Here is a 14422-nt window from a genome sequence, read left to right on the forward strand (position 1 = left end):
TCTTTTGCATGGTACTGTCTTGCTCCCTTTATTTCTATTGAATGACTGTATATATTCAAACATAATGTTCCCTTTAGAGTTACATAGATTATTGGCATCACCAGGTATATGCTGATTAAGCACAGTGCCAGGCACATGTAAAGTGTCCTGCCCTGTGTTTGCCACGAGGGCCATTTGCATCCCATTCCTCATGCAAGATTTTCTCACCTTACCAATTTTAGGTCACCTTTACCTTGTGAGATCCACGCGTTATTTGTGTGCCCTTCTGTTGTTATTTCTGCAGGTTTTTCGGGTTCCTGTAAATGGCATGATGAGGTCTCTTAACATGTCACACCCTAAACATATGTATTAACACATCTATGCTCTTCTCTTAACCTCTAATACACACATGAAATAGCATCATACGACCTGATATTCCCTGGCTTAAAAAGGGCTTTTTGAATTTCTTCAGGCTGGGCTCTTGTCCGCACTGGGGGCTGGGTAGCGAAGATCGACTCTTGACCCCTAGTCTGTGCTCGGGAGATAAGGTCCTGATGGGCCTTGGACTCGGCTTTCGGGTGACCGAGTCTCGGGAGACAAGGCTTTTAGTTCTCTACTCTCGAAGACGAGGCTTTGCTCTCAGGATGGCAAAGCATTCTGAAAGGCAGAGTATCTAGTCTGTTCTCGGGAGACAGACCTTCAATGTCCACTCTCAGGGAATGAGGATTTGCATTCGGGATGCAAGGAGTTAAATGTCTGTTTTCGGGAGACAAAGCTCTGTGCTCGGGAGACAGAGCATTAAATGTTTAGGCAAGGAATTCAATATTGCTGCTTTTTGGGAGGCAGGCTAGGAGGATCTCTCTTTCCATGGAGGCCTGGTGCCAGAGCCATTGTGAGAAGTGAGATAACCGTCCTGCTTCAGCCACCTCTTTTAAGTCAGTTCAAAATTGCGGGGAAGGCAGGGGACCGGGGATCATGGGAAACCGAGTTCCCTGTGCATTAGGCCCATTCACGGACTACAGGCAAAATGGCGGCCGCAGGGACTCATGGGAGACGTAGTCCAGAACCAGGAACCGGCTCCAGGAGCCCCGGGGAGGCCCGGAGAGTGGCGTGGCCGCTCCACCCCCCCCCCCTCGCGACCTGATTTTTACTTAAAGAACTTCAACTTTTAGCCTGCCCATATTTTTAACACACTGTAAATCATTTTAAAATTTTTCTTGGTGCTGGAGAGATGGCTCAGAGGTTAAGAGCACGGCCTGCTCTCCCCGAGGTCTGGGGTTCAGGTCCCGGCCACCCCATGGTGGCTCACAACCATCTGTGATGGGGTCTGGTGCCCTCTGCTGGCTGAGGGCATACACACAGACAGAATATTGTATATATAATAAATAAATATCAAATTAGAATATTGCATACATAATAAATAAATGTAAAAATTAGAGTATTGTATACATAACAAACAAATAAATATAAAAATTAGAATATTGTGTGCATAATAAATATAAAATTAGAATATTGTATACATAATAGATAAATATAAAAATTAGAATATTGTATGCATATTAAATAAATATAAAAATTAGAATATTGTATACATAATAAATATAAAATTAGAAAATTGTGTGCATTATAAATATAAAAATTAGAATATTGTATACTTAATAAATAAATATAAAAATTAGGGACGCTTAACGATTTCCAAAAAAATTCATTTAAACAAAAATTTAAATAGCGAGAAAGATTTGCAGAGTCTCAGAGAGTTAAGAGCAGAAGCAGAAAAGAAAATGACGATGGTTTAGGAAAAAATTACAGGAAAAACATGTAAATAGGGTGGACCCAAATCTTTGTGGTCTTCTATTCGTATTGCTTTCCTGAATTTCTCCTACAGGAATTTTAATTTTAATAATTTTAATTTTTAAATTTAAATTTAATTTAATCCAGAGGGAAGATGCTATTTTAGAATGAATCTTCCTAACACACAAACCAAGTAAAAAAAAACTGGATCAGACCAGATCCAACTGGATCAAACCGGATCAAACCAGTGTAGACAGGTTCAAAACCTGATTCAAAAGGGATCAGACTGGATCAACCTGGATCAAACCAGTGTGGACAGGTTCAAAACCGGATCATACTGGTTTGAACTGGATCAAAGAAATGAAAACTCATGGAGAAAAGATCTCTGGATTAATTATGAAAGGTAAACGGAGACTTCGTCAACGAGCAGGTAGAGACCCAGCAGGGATTATTATATTTATATTTCAATATCGATGAAATAAATGACTGCTAGGAGTGGGCGGGGCTAGGGTTGGGGGTGGGGCCAGGGGTTGGCGGTGCTAGGAGTGTGCTTGACTAGGGTTTGTGGGCGGGGCCAGGGGTGGGCGGGACCACAATAGGGCGTGGTTGAGTTAGGGCGGGACCATGGTGGGCGGTGCTAGAAGTGGGCGTGACTAGGGTTTGGGTCGGGGCCAGGGGTGCAGCATCGCTATGGGGTGGGCGGTGCTAGAAGTGGGGCGAGGCTAGGGTTGAAGCGGGGCCAGGGGTGCGGCATTGCTAGGGGTGGGCGGTGCTAGGAGTGGGCATGGCTAGGGTTAGGGGCGGAGCCAGGGGTGCCGCATGGCTATGGGGTGCTATGATTGGGGCATGGCTAGGGTTTGGGTTAGGCCTAGGCTTAGGGCGTGGCTAGGGGTGGGGCGGCGTGTGGGGAACAACTCCACTGCTCCACGGGAATACATCTCCCATGAGTCCCTGGGGTTGCAGGACTACATTTCCCATGAATCCCCGTGACGACCATTTTGCCTGTAGTCAGCGATGGACTCGGTCTAGCAGGATGTCCCTGGCCTCAAAGGCCGGGCTCCTTCCGTCCTGCCTGCCTGCTGCTCCATGGGACTACATCTCCCATGATTCCCCGTGGCGACCATTTTGACTGTAGTCAGGGATGGATTCGGTCTAGCTGTATATCCCTGGCTCCTGCCTGCCTGCCTGCTGCTCCGCGGGACTACATCTCCCATGATTCCCCGTGTCGGCCATTTTGCCTGTAGTCAGGGATGGACTAGGCATAGCAGGATATCCCTGGCCTCAAAGGCCGGGCTCCTTCCTTCCTGCCTGCCCGCTGCTCTGCGGGACTATGTCTCCCATGATTCCCCGTGGCGGCCAATCCTCCCACCCCCCCCTCCCCGCATCCACCTCCATGGCTTGTGGAACCACCTGCAGGGTTTGGATAACATTTAATTAAACATCGCTCTTTATCGTAAACTGCTTCCCTATTCAATCATCCGCCTATTTCATCGATGTTAATTAGATTCATATTTAATACTAGTTAATATGGACTATTAATTATGTTGAATAATAAATATATCGTTTCTATTCAATCAGGGCAGGGGGTAGGGGGCGGAGCTCTGGGTCCCGCGGCACCGCAACTGCTACCCGACAGGAAAATTAGAATATTGTACACACAATAAATGAATAAATATAAAAATTAGAATAATGTACACATAAAAAATAAACATAAAAATTAGAATATTGCATAAATAATAAATAAGTATAAAATTAGAATATTGCATACATAATAAATATATAAAATTAGAATATTGCATACATAATAAATATATAAAATTAGAATATTGCATACATGATAAGTAAATATGAAAATAAATATATAAATGTATAAATATACAAATGTATAAATGTATAAGTATATTATAAGTATAAATAATTCCTGTTCTTTTTCAGTGGGAGTGGTTGTGTGTTTCCCTTCCTTGGGTTTTGCTGATCTGAGGTTATATGTTACAAAATTTTATTTTGTGGGTGAAGTTAGCGTCCTTGGGTTGTTGTTTGCTTCTAGTAGTTTCTGTAAGGCTGGGTTTGAGGATATATATTGTGTAAATCTGGTTTTGTCATGCACTATCTTGTTTCCTCCATCAATGGTGATTGATAGGTTTGCTGGGTATAGATACCTGTGCTTGCATCTGTGGTCTCTTAGCACATCTGACCAGGACCTTCTGGCATTCTTAGTTTCCATTGAGAGGTCAGGTGTAATTCTGATAGATCTACCTTTATATGGTACTTTACCTTTTCCCTTTGCGGCTCACAATATTTTGCCTTTAGTCTATATGTTTTGTGCTATTGGGTACTTAACTTTGATCCAGTTTACCTTGTGTTCTTTAAGCTTCTTCTATCTCTGTAGGAATATCCTTCCTTAAGTTTTTATGATTTTGGTGAATGTGTTTTCTGTGTCTTTGAGCTGGAGTTCTTCTCCTTCTATCCCTATCGTTCTTAGGTTTTGTCTTTTGATGTTTTCCCAGATTTCCTGGATATTTTGTGTTAAGAGTTTGTTAGATTTAATGTTTTCTTTGGCTCATGAATTTATTTCATATAGCTATTTTCAACCCCTGAGATTCTCTCTTCCATCTTTTCTATTCTGCTCATCTACTTCTTACAGTGGCTGTCTGAGTATTTGGGAACTCTTCTTGGTCTGCTCTGTGTCTCAGGCAGCCACTGAGGTCTCCTTTAGCATCCTCTCACTCTGTTCTCCAGGGTTGCTCTCACAGCTTGTGTTTTATAGTTCCCCTCTTGGTCCTCTCAGCAGGAACCTCTTCTGCTGGCTGTCTAGATAACTGGGGTCAGGTTGGTCATGCCCCCGGCTGGGTTGCTGTTCACTCACCTCTTGGTCCTTTCAGTATTGTATTTCAGAGTACCACTGAGGTTGCAGGATAGATGAATTTGGGTACAGGATGGTGTTTGTTGCTTGTGGGGGTCCAGTGGATTGGAGTGGGTATTGATCCAGCCTACCTGCAGGAATCTCTCCTTTTGACTGGCTAGAGAAACTGAGGCAGTCAGGTTAGAGGTCCAGGTTTTTGCCTCACTATGAAAGGCCTCAAAAGTGTGGTTTCATACCTGGTGGCTGGTCACTCACCTCTTGGTTCTCTCTGTATGACAGCAAGCTACTTTTGGAGGTTATGGTTAGGGGCACAAAAACTCCATAAAATGGGGGTAAAGTACAAAAATAATCAGGATGGAAACTGACAATAAATTACTTTAAAAGATGGCTGACCATTTAACCAAAGTCAAAATAATGAGTTTGTCTCCAATATGGTTAACAGACATCTATTGGAACCCATAGGCTCACATGTCAGATGGACCACAGGTTGAGGTTTTACTTCCTCTGAAGGAGAGAAAAGGAACTTGCAGGCATGTAGTCTGACTTTATCTGAATGGAATCATATTGTGTTTCCCTGATGACTACAAAATCTCTAGTTAGGAGTTTTGAATGATGGTGACCAGATGACATCCAGGTTGTGTGGAGATCCTGAGACTTGAACTGAAGTAAGTGTAAGGCTAAGTTAATCAGATACTTACATGGAGCTGTGGTTGAAAGAATTGTTTGCAAAGCCCTAGGATCAAATGCCAAAGAGCAGTGCATAGGGTGCATTTCAGTGGGTTGGCACCATCTGTGCCCTGAACTACTATGGTGGTTCAGCCTCCTCCAGGTCTTCCATTATTTACTTTCTTGGCTCCTCCTGTAACTGTCAGTGACAGTATCTTACAGCCCCCATTTTGCAGTCTCCACAGGAATGTAAAGCTCTTTAGTCTCCATCCCATCAATCCCCAGTACTTGTCTGCCTGGCAAGAATAAGGATGTTCTAGGATACATTTAAATTTCTCCCTTTGGCTAACAACTACTGAACTAATAGACACTATGTAATTTGAGTTTCCCTGGGAATTTCACTGTGGAAAAAGACTGAATCCTTCAGGTGAGACCATGTTTACTTAAACATTTACTCCTTATCTGACCACCTTACAGGAGAGACAGGAGGGTTTCAGACATCGAAATGCTTTCATTATATGACTTAGTTATATTAACTTAGTTTTGTATATCCCTTGTCATCTATCTAAACTTGTTAGGACCCCAAGGATAAATTAATCACCTTATATTTTCATCACCGTTCCAAATTAGTGTCACCAAAAAATATCATGTTTATTACTTTTCCTAATAATTTGTTCTTTTTTCTTTTCTATTTTTTTATCTTAAGTAATAGCCTAATTATGAATCTCTGGCTGTCTTGCAACTCAGTGTATAGAGTAGGATATTGTAGAAAATCAGAGTTATGGGGCTGAAGAAATGGCTCTGCGGTTAAGAGCATTGCCTGCTCTTCCAAAGGTCTTGATTTCAATTTTCAGCAACCACATGGTGGCTCACAGCCATCTGTAATGTGGTCTGGTGCCCTCTTCTGGCATGTAGGCACACACACAGACAGAATATTGTATACATAATAAATAAATAAATAAATAAAGAAAGAAAGAAAGAAAATCAGAGTTATTTGGCCACCTTATCTCCAGAGGGACTCATGTAAGAATTGTGTTCCCTTACAAACTAAATCATGTATAGTCCCAGCACAGAGAGGTCTTGGCAAGAAGGAGCATGAAAGCTTTCCCTCTTAGACCATAGCTCACATAAGAAATAGGTAGTGAGTCAATCATTTTTAGATGATTCCTAAATGTTCTAACTGACCCTTTCTTGCATCCAAAGATTAAGGAATCAAGAATCAGAATAAAGAACCAAATTTATGAAACCAAATTTCAGTACTTGCACTATTCTTATTACAAAAATAGAACTGGATGAAATGTTCCCCTGCCTAAAATAACTGTTATTTTACATATTTAAGATGCACAGCCAGAGATAAAATGTGTTACTAATCCTTGATATCCTCTAATATAAATCACTATACTTTGAAGCACATGACCATAAACCTGTTTCACCTATTTAGATTAATTTTTGTGGATTTTAATTACATCATTTATGTCACCACTTTCTTGCCTCTAAGCTTTCCAGAAATTAGAAAAATCATGAATTTTGCTTTATCAAGGGTTGCTGTTTGCATGTGACCTAGGTTTGGCTTCAGAATATCTGAGCTATAAGGGAAAGGGTTTATTACTCTGGTCAGTGACTCTGTAATGGAACACATACAAGTAACACCATATTTTGGAAAAGAACAGGAAGTGCTCTCAGAGACTGGAAGAGTTTCTACTAAAATGCCAATATTCCAGACTAGAACCCTGTGTTCCCCTAGGGTGGAAAGGCAGAGCTGGGAAGGGCTGTGCTGGCTTAGTCATTTGATTTCTGCTCATCTAGTTGGGGAACTGCTTGAGGCTCAGCTGGGCAATTCTAGCTATTGAGGGATTCTGGGCAAGCCTAACAATCAAGAACACCAGTGGGTAGTAGATTGTGAGCAAATAGGGAGCCAATAAAGAGCCATGAGAGTTGTTTTTCTTCTTCCCTAAATTGTATAGTTGATTTCTACCTCCAGTTCTTATCCCACCTTCCTCTGAAGAGGTAACACTAACTACCATTATGGAATTGTGGTAACTGCTATTGTCTTGAATCCCAGCTAGGTGGTCCTAGCTATTGATGGACTCTGGGTGGCAATAATGAGCCCCAGTAGTAGGAAGTTTACGGTTCTTTCAGTGTGGGCCCATATTTCAATATGGCACAAAAGCCATTAGCCCGGTTGGAGCTGATCACGCAGCTCTGCAGACAAGCTGTCTCTGCACTTAACAAAAGCCAGGATGCCTGCTTCTAGCTTCTTTTGTTAAAATGTGGATTGCCTGAGAAGAAATGTTTGACTGAAGCTGATGACTTAAGAGTTCAGATGTTTGGTGCTTCCTTTCTTTTGTAATTTGGAAGGTGTCTTATAGAGATGCTTATTCAGGGCCTACCTGACTGACGTGACTTGACCCCAGGCACCTGGTTGCCTAGGTGATGGCATAATGTGTTTTCCCCCCTCCCCCGCTCAATTTGGTGTGGGTATATAAAACGTTTGGACAATAAACAGGGGCTATCTGGCCTTTTCCATGATGACGGTGTAAGCTGTGTCGGTTCTTTTCCCTCGACTCCGTTCCGGCCGGGTTAGGGAATCAGAGAATTTATGTTGGATCCTCACGGGCCCCGACATAATTGGCTAATCCGGCGCTCCCCAAAAAGCAAGGAAGACGTGACCAGACGTGAGAAACCCACGAGAGAAGCAATCGGTGGATGTGTGAGTAGTGAGCGCTCCGAACTAGAGATGTAAAATAGAGAAAGCGGGACAAAATTTAAATCGGGAGTAAAAATTTGTAAATAAGTTAGATGTGGGATAAGGAAAAATTATTCAGTTACATATTTTGGTAACTAAGTTAAAGTGGAGCAGAACAATGGCAGAGTTATTGAGAATCTGCAAGCATGATGGGTAGAAAAGGTGAAGGAAAAATGACTTTTGGCCTAAGAATCACCAAGTTGCTGCAGAGATTGAGGTGCCACGTGCTTAGTGTAGCCAGTTAATCTAACCCACCTGTAAGTAAAAGGCAAGGAGAAGCAAAAGTAAGTTTAGAGAGCAAATTTAACCTCACACAGTCTATAGAACAGAGGAGAGGATTCAGAAATTCTCCTAATTTTATGATTTACAAGTTAAAATAAAAAAAATAGTTAAAAATCTGTCCGCCAGAGCTCAGGAAGGCAGTCTTAACAGACAGAGAGCCCGTGTTCTACCCCCTGCTGTGCAGCGCAGCTTCAACTGAAAGAAAAAAGCCAGATTTAAATTAAAGTAGCCTCTGAGGTAAGCAGGTTAAAATGCTTTTTCATGTCACAATTTTGCCTTTTTGTAAAAAGTCTGCTGTTTGTAGGCAAGTGAATTCGTATCCAAGGTGGATTGATTTCAGTACTGTGTCTCTAGTAAAGTTTAAAGTCAGAGATTGTGATGCATTCAGAAGTTCCTTGATTGTACAGGATTTTAAGATTTTTCAGGCTAGCCTGAGTTTTTGTCTTTTCTCACAAGGTTAAGGATTGTTTTTTCAAAGTCTGTGAAGAATTGTTACAAGTTTAATGGGCATTTGCATTAGATCTGTAGATTGCTTTCAAATGGTTTGTTGCCTAATTTTCTGAGAATTCAACAGCAGTGGAGGAGTTTCCTTTAAACATAAGTTGTGAGTTTTTGATCTTGGTCCTGTTACAGACATAAGATGTAGTCTCAGAGTTGTTTTGATTTGCATTTCTCCAATGGTTAAGCATATTATATTTGAGCAATTTTTGAATGTTTCCAGTCACTTTAAGTTCATATAAAGTTATGGTAAAGAAAATTATGAAATTATGAATAATTGGAGAGCTGGTACTGACCGGCTAAACATGCAATTACGAATAATTCGGAGAGCTGGTATTTACCGGCTAATTATGAAATTATCAATAATTGGGAAAGCTGGTTTTGACCTGCCAAACATGAAATTATGAAAATTGGGAGAGCTGGTTTTGGCCAGCTAAACATGAAGTTATGGTATTAGAAATCTAAAGATCGGTATTGACTGATGATGTGAAAAAATCATGATTGTGAGTTGCAGCGATTGAGATTTGGCTGAAAGAGATTGACTGAATGTTGAGTTGATATGCATGCTGAGAAAGTAAACTCTGAATGATGTTCTGTACCAGCGGAGGAAACATTTTCAACTCAGGTGATTCTACTCTCCTTTAAGATAGGAGAGTATAGTCTTTGGGAGCATAATTATACATAAAGCATTGTGATGCATCCTAACAAGATATGGCTGATACACAGGGCCTGGAAAGTATATGTCTCTCCACTAATCTCTTTACAGAGGTCGGCAGTCAATGACGGGTTTGAGGCTTCTCTCCAGATGCCTAAGACAGGGCTTGCATAAAAGATGCCTGTTTTAATGACGGGAAAATTTGGGTAAATGAGGACTTTGCCAAAGTCAGGCGCGACATATCTGTCTTGTTGCCGAAGCACAGGGTTTATTAAAATTAATAAGAGAGAGTGGATTGTGGGCCCATATTTCGATATGGCACAAAAGCCATTAGCCTGGTCCGAGATGATCACGTAGCTCGGCCGACAAGATGTCTCTGCCCTTAACAAAAGCCAGGATGCCTGCTCCTAGCTTCTTTTGTTAAAATGTGGATTACCTGAGAAGAAATGTTTGACTGAAGCTGATGACTTAAGAGTTCAGACATTTGGTGCTTCCTTTCTTTTGTAATTTGGAAGGTGTCTTATAGGGATGGTAATTCAGGGCCTACCTGACTGCTAGATGCAGATGTGACTTGAGCCCTGGCACCTAGTTAAAAATCTGCCCGCCAGAGCTCAGGAAGGCAGTCTAACAGACCAAGAGCCTGTGTTCTACTCCTTGCTGTGCAGTGCAGCTTCAACTGAAAGACAAAAGCCAGATTTAAATTAAAGTAGCCTCTGAGGTAAGCAGGTTAAAATGCTTTTTCATTTCACAATTTTGCCTTTTTGTTAATAGTCTGCTGTTTGTAGGCAAGTGAATTCGTATCCAAGGTGGATTGATTTCAGTACTGTGTCTCTAGTAAAGTTTAAAGTCAGAGATTGTGATGCATTCAGAAGTTCCTTGATTGTACAGGATTTTAAGATTTTTTCAGGCTAGCCTGAGTTTTTGTCTTTTCTCACAAGGTTAAGGATTGTTTTTTCAAAGTCTGTGAAGAATTTTGTTACAAGTTTAATGGGCATTTGCATTAGATCTGTAGATTGCTTTCAATAACATTGTCAATTTTGCTATGATTGGTGCTATCTTTACAAGAGAATAGGAAATCTTTCAATTTTCTGTTGGCTTAAATTTCTTCCTTCAGAGATTTAAAGTTCTTGTTATACAAGTTTTTCAATTTGTGTGATTAGAGTTACTCAAAAATATTTATGATTATCTCATTTATGATATATGTAGAGGAGATACATTTGAGTTGTTTCAGATTCTGTGTATGATAAAGTAATTCTGCTATGAAAATGGTTAAGCACGTGTCCTTGTTGTATGGTTGAGCATCTTTTGTATATAGGCCCAGAAGAGATAGCTGAGTTTTAAAAATGGTTTGTTGCCTAATTTTCTGAGAATTCCACAGCAGTGGAGGAGTTTGTCTTAAACATAAGTTGTGAGTTTTTGATCTTGGTCATGTTACAGAGATAAGATGGAGTCTCAGAGTTTTGATTTGCATTTCTCCAATGGTTAAGCATATTATATTTGAGCAATTTTTGAATATTTTCAGTCATTTTAAGTTCATATAAAGTTATGGTAAAGAAAATTATGAAATTATGAATAATTGGAGAGCTGGTACTGACCGGCTAAACATGCAATCAAGAATAATTCGGAGAGCTGGTATTGACCGGCTAATTATGAAATTATCAATAATTGGGAAAGCTGGTTTTGACCTGCCAAACATGAAATTATGAAAATTGGGAGAGCTGGTTTTGACCGGCTAAAAATGAAGTTACGGTATTAGAAAACTAAAGAACGGTATTGACTGATGATGTGAAAAAATCATGATTGTGAGTTGCTGCGGTTGAGATTTGGCTGAAAGAGATTGACTGAATGTTGAGTTGATATGCATGCTGAGAAAGTAAACTCTGAATTTTGTTCTGTACCAGCGGAGGAAACATTTTCAACTTAGGTGATTCTACTCTCCTTTAAGATAGGAGAGTATAGTCTTTGGGAGCATAATTATACATAAAGCATTGTGATGCATCCTAACAAGATATGGCTGATACACAGGGCCTGAAAAGTTTATTTATCTCCACTAATCTCTTTACAGAGGTCGGCAGTCAATGACGGGTTTGAGGCTTCTCCCCAGATGCCTAAGACAGGGGCTTGCATAAAAGATGCCTGCTCCAATGACGGGAAAATTTGGGTAAATGAGGACTTTGCCAAAGTCAGGCGCGACATATCTGTCTTGTTGCAGAAGCACAGGGTTTATTAAAATTAATAAGAGAGAGTGGATTGTGGGCCCATATTTCGATATGGCACAAAAGCCATTAGTCCGGTCCGAGCTGATCATGTAGCAATGCAGAAAAGCTGCCTCTGCCCTTAACAAAAGCCAGGATGCCTGCTCCTAGCTTCTTTTGTTAAAATGTGGATTACCTGAGAAGAAATGTTTGACTGAAGCTGATGACTTAAGAGTTCAGACGTTTGGTGCTTCCTTTCTTTTGTAATTTGGAAGGTGTCTTATAGAGATGCTAATTCAGGGCCTACCTGACTGCTAGATGCAGATGTGACTTGAGCCCTGGCACCTAGTTAAAAATCTGCCCGCCAGAGCTCAGGAAGGCAGTCTAACAGACCAAGAGCCTGTGTTCTACTCCCTGCTGTGCAGTGCAGCTTCAACTGAAAGAAAAAGCCAGATTTAAATTAAAGTAGCCTCTGAGGTAAGCAGGTTAAAATGCTTTTTCATTTTACAATTTTGCCTTTTTGTTAATAGTCTGCTGTTTGTAGGCAAGTGAATTCGTATCCAAGGTGGATTGATTTCAGTACTGTGCCTCTAGTAAAGTTTAAAGTCAGAGATTGTGATGCATTCAGAAGTTCCTTGATTGTACAGGATTTTAAGATTTTTCAGGCTAGCCTGAGTTTTTGTCTTTTCTCACAAGGTTAAGGATTGTTTTTTCAAAGTCTGTGAAGAATTTTGTTACAAGTTTAATGGGCATTTGCATTAGATCTGTAGATTGCTTTCAATAACATTGTCAATTTTGCTATGATTGGTGCTATCTTTACAAGAGAATAGGAAATCTTTCAATTTTCTGTTGGCTTAAATTTCTTCCTTCAGAGATTTAAAGTTCTTGTTATACAAGTTTTTCAATTTGTGTGATTAGAGTTACTCAAAAATATTTATGATATTTATGAGTATCTCGTTCATGATATATGTAGAGGAGATTCATTTGAGTTGTTTTCAGATTCTGTGTATGATAAAGTAATTCTGCTATCAACATGGTTAAGCACGTGTCCTTGTTGTATGGTTGAGCATCTTTTGTATATAGGCCCAGAAGAGATCGCTGAGTTTTAAAATGGTTTGTTGCCTAATTTTCTGAGAATTCAACAGCAGTGGAGGAGTTTCCTTTAAACATAAGTTGTGGGTTTTTCATCTTGGTCACGTTACAGACATAAGATGGAGTCTCAGAGTTGTTTTGATTTGCATTTCTCCAATGGTTAAGCATATAATATTTGAGCAATTTTTGAATGTTTCCAGTCATTTTAAGTTCATATAAAGTTATGGTAAAGAAAATTATGAAATTATGAATAATTGGAGAGCTGGTACTGACCGGCTAAACATGCAATCAAGAATAATTCGGAGAGCTGGTATTGACCGGCTAAATATGAAATTATCAATAATTGGGAAAGCTGGTTTTGACCTGCCAAACATGAAATTATGAAAATTGGGAGAGCTGGTTTTGACCGGCTAAACATGAAGTTACGGTATTAGAAAACTAAAGAACGGTATTGACTGATGATGTGGAAAAATCATGATTGTGTGTTGCTGCGGTTGAGATTTGGCTGAAAGAGATTGACTGAATGTTGAGTTGATACGCATGCTGAGAAAGTAAACTCTGAATGATGTTCTGTACCAGCGGAGGAAACATTTTCAACTCAGGTGATTCTACTCTCCTTTAAGATAGGAGAATATAGTCTTTGGGAGCATAATTATACATAAAGCATTGTGATGCATCCTAACAAGTAATGGCTGATACACAGGGCCTGAAAAGTTTATTTCTCTCCACTAATCTCTTTACAGAGGTCGGCAGTCAATGACGGGTTTGAGGCTTCTCCCCAGAAGCCTAAGACAGGGGCTTGCATAAAAGATGCCTGCTCCAATGACGGGAAAATTTGGGTAAATGAGGACTTTGCCCAAGTCAGGCGCGACATATCTGTCTTGTTGCAGAAGCACAGGGTTTATTAAAATTAATAAGAGAGAGTGGATTGTGGGCCCATATTTCGATATGGCACAAAAGCCATTAGCCCGGTCCGAGCTGATCATGTAGCAATGCAGAAAAGCTGCCTCTGCCCTTAACAAAAGCCAGGATGCCTGCTCCTAGCTTCTTTTGTTAAAATGTGGATTACCTGAGAAGAAATGTTTGACTGAAGCTGATGACTTAAGAGTTCAGAATGCTTTGCTCATTTAAAACATCTGGGTGATCAGAAAATTAAAACCAAACATAATCATTTCTTGTTTTCTGTGGGACCAGGCAGACCAGAAACAGGAAAAAGTGAGTAGGAGAGGGCTGTAAGGTCCATGCTCTCTTCATCATAGCTTAGACTTTCAGTGGAGAGAGTCTTAGGTGGTGATAAGGCCTGAGTGAACAGTCTCTCTGGCTACAGGCTTCCTGGGATGCAGTTCCTCTCATTGTCCTATGGACTTCTATAGTGTTTGTTCCCTGAATGTAGCGTTTTTGCCTAGTCACTGGCGCATCCGATAGTGTTTGTTCCCTGAATGCCTAGTCACTGGTGGAGGAAGAGCCATTGTTAAATGTGTGGTGGAGAGGGCCTTTTCTCTTAGATGACGTGATTGTACCAAACTCACTTTGTTGTGCTCTTTGGGATACATTTAAAGTGACTGTTTACAAAAGCTTTTACCTGATATTTTGAGTCCAACTTTCTTTTAGTCTTCTCAGACTCCTACTTCTTTATGAGTCTCTTGCCGGGCAAC

Source organism: Microtus pennsylvanicus, unplaced genomic scaffold, assembly GCF_037038515.1.
Source record: "Microtus pennsylvanicus isolate mMicPen1 unplaced genomic scaffold, mMicPen1.hap1 Scaffold_148, whole genome shotgun sequence".
NCBI classification, from domain to species: Eukaryota; Metazoa; Chordata; class Mammalia; order Rodentia; family Cricetidae; genus Microtus; species Microtus pennsylvanicus.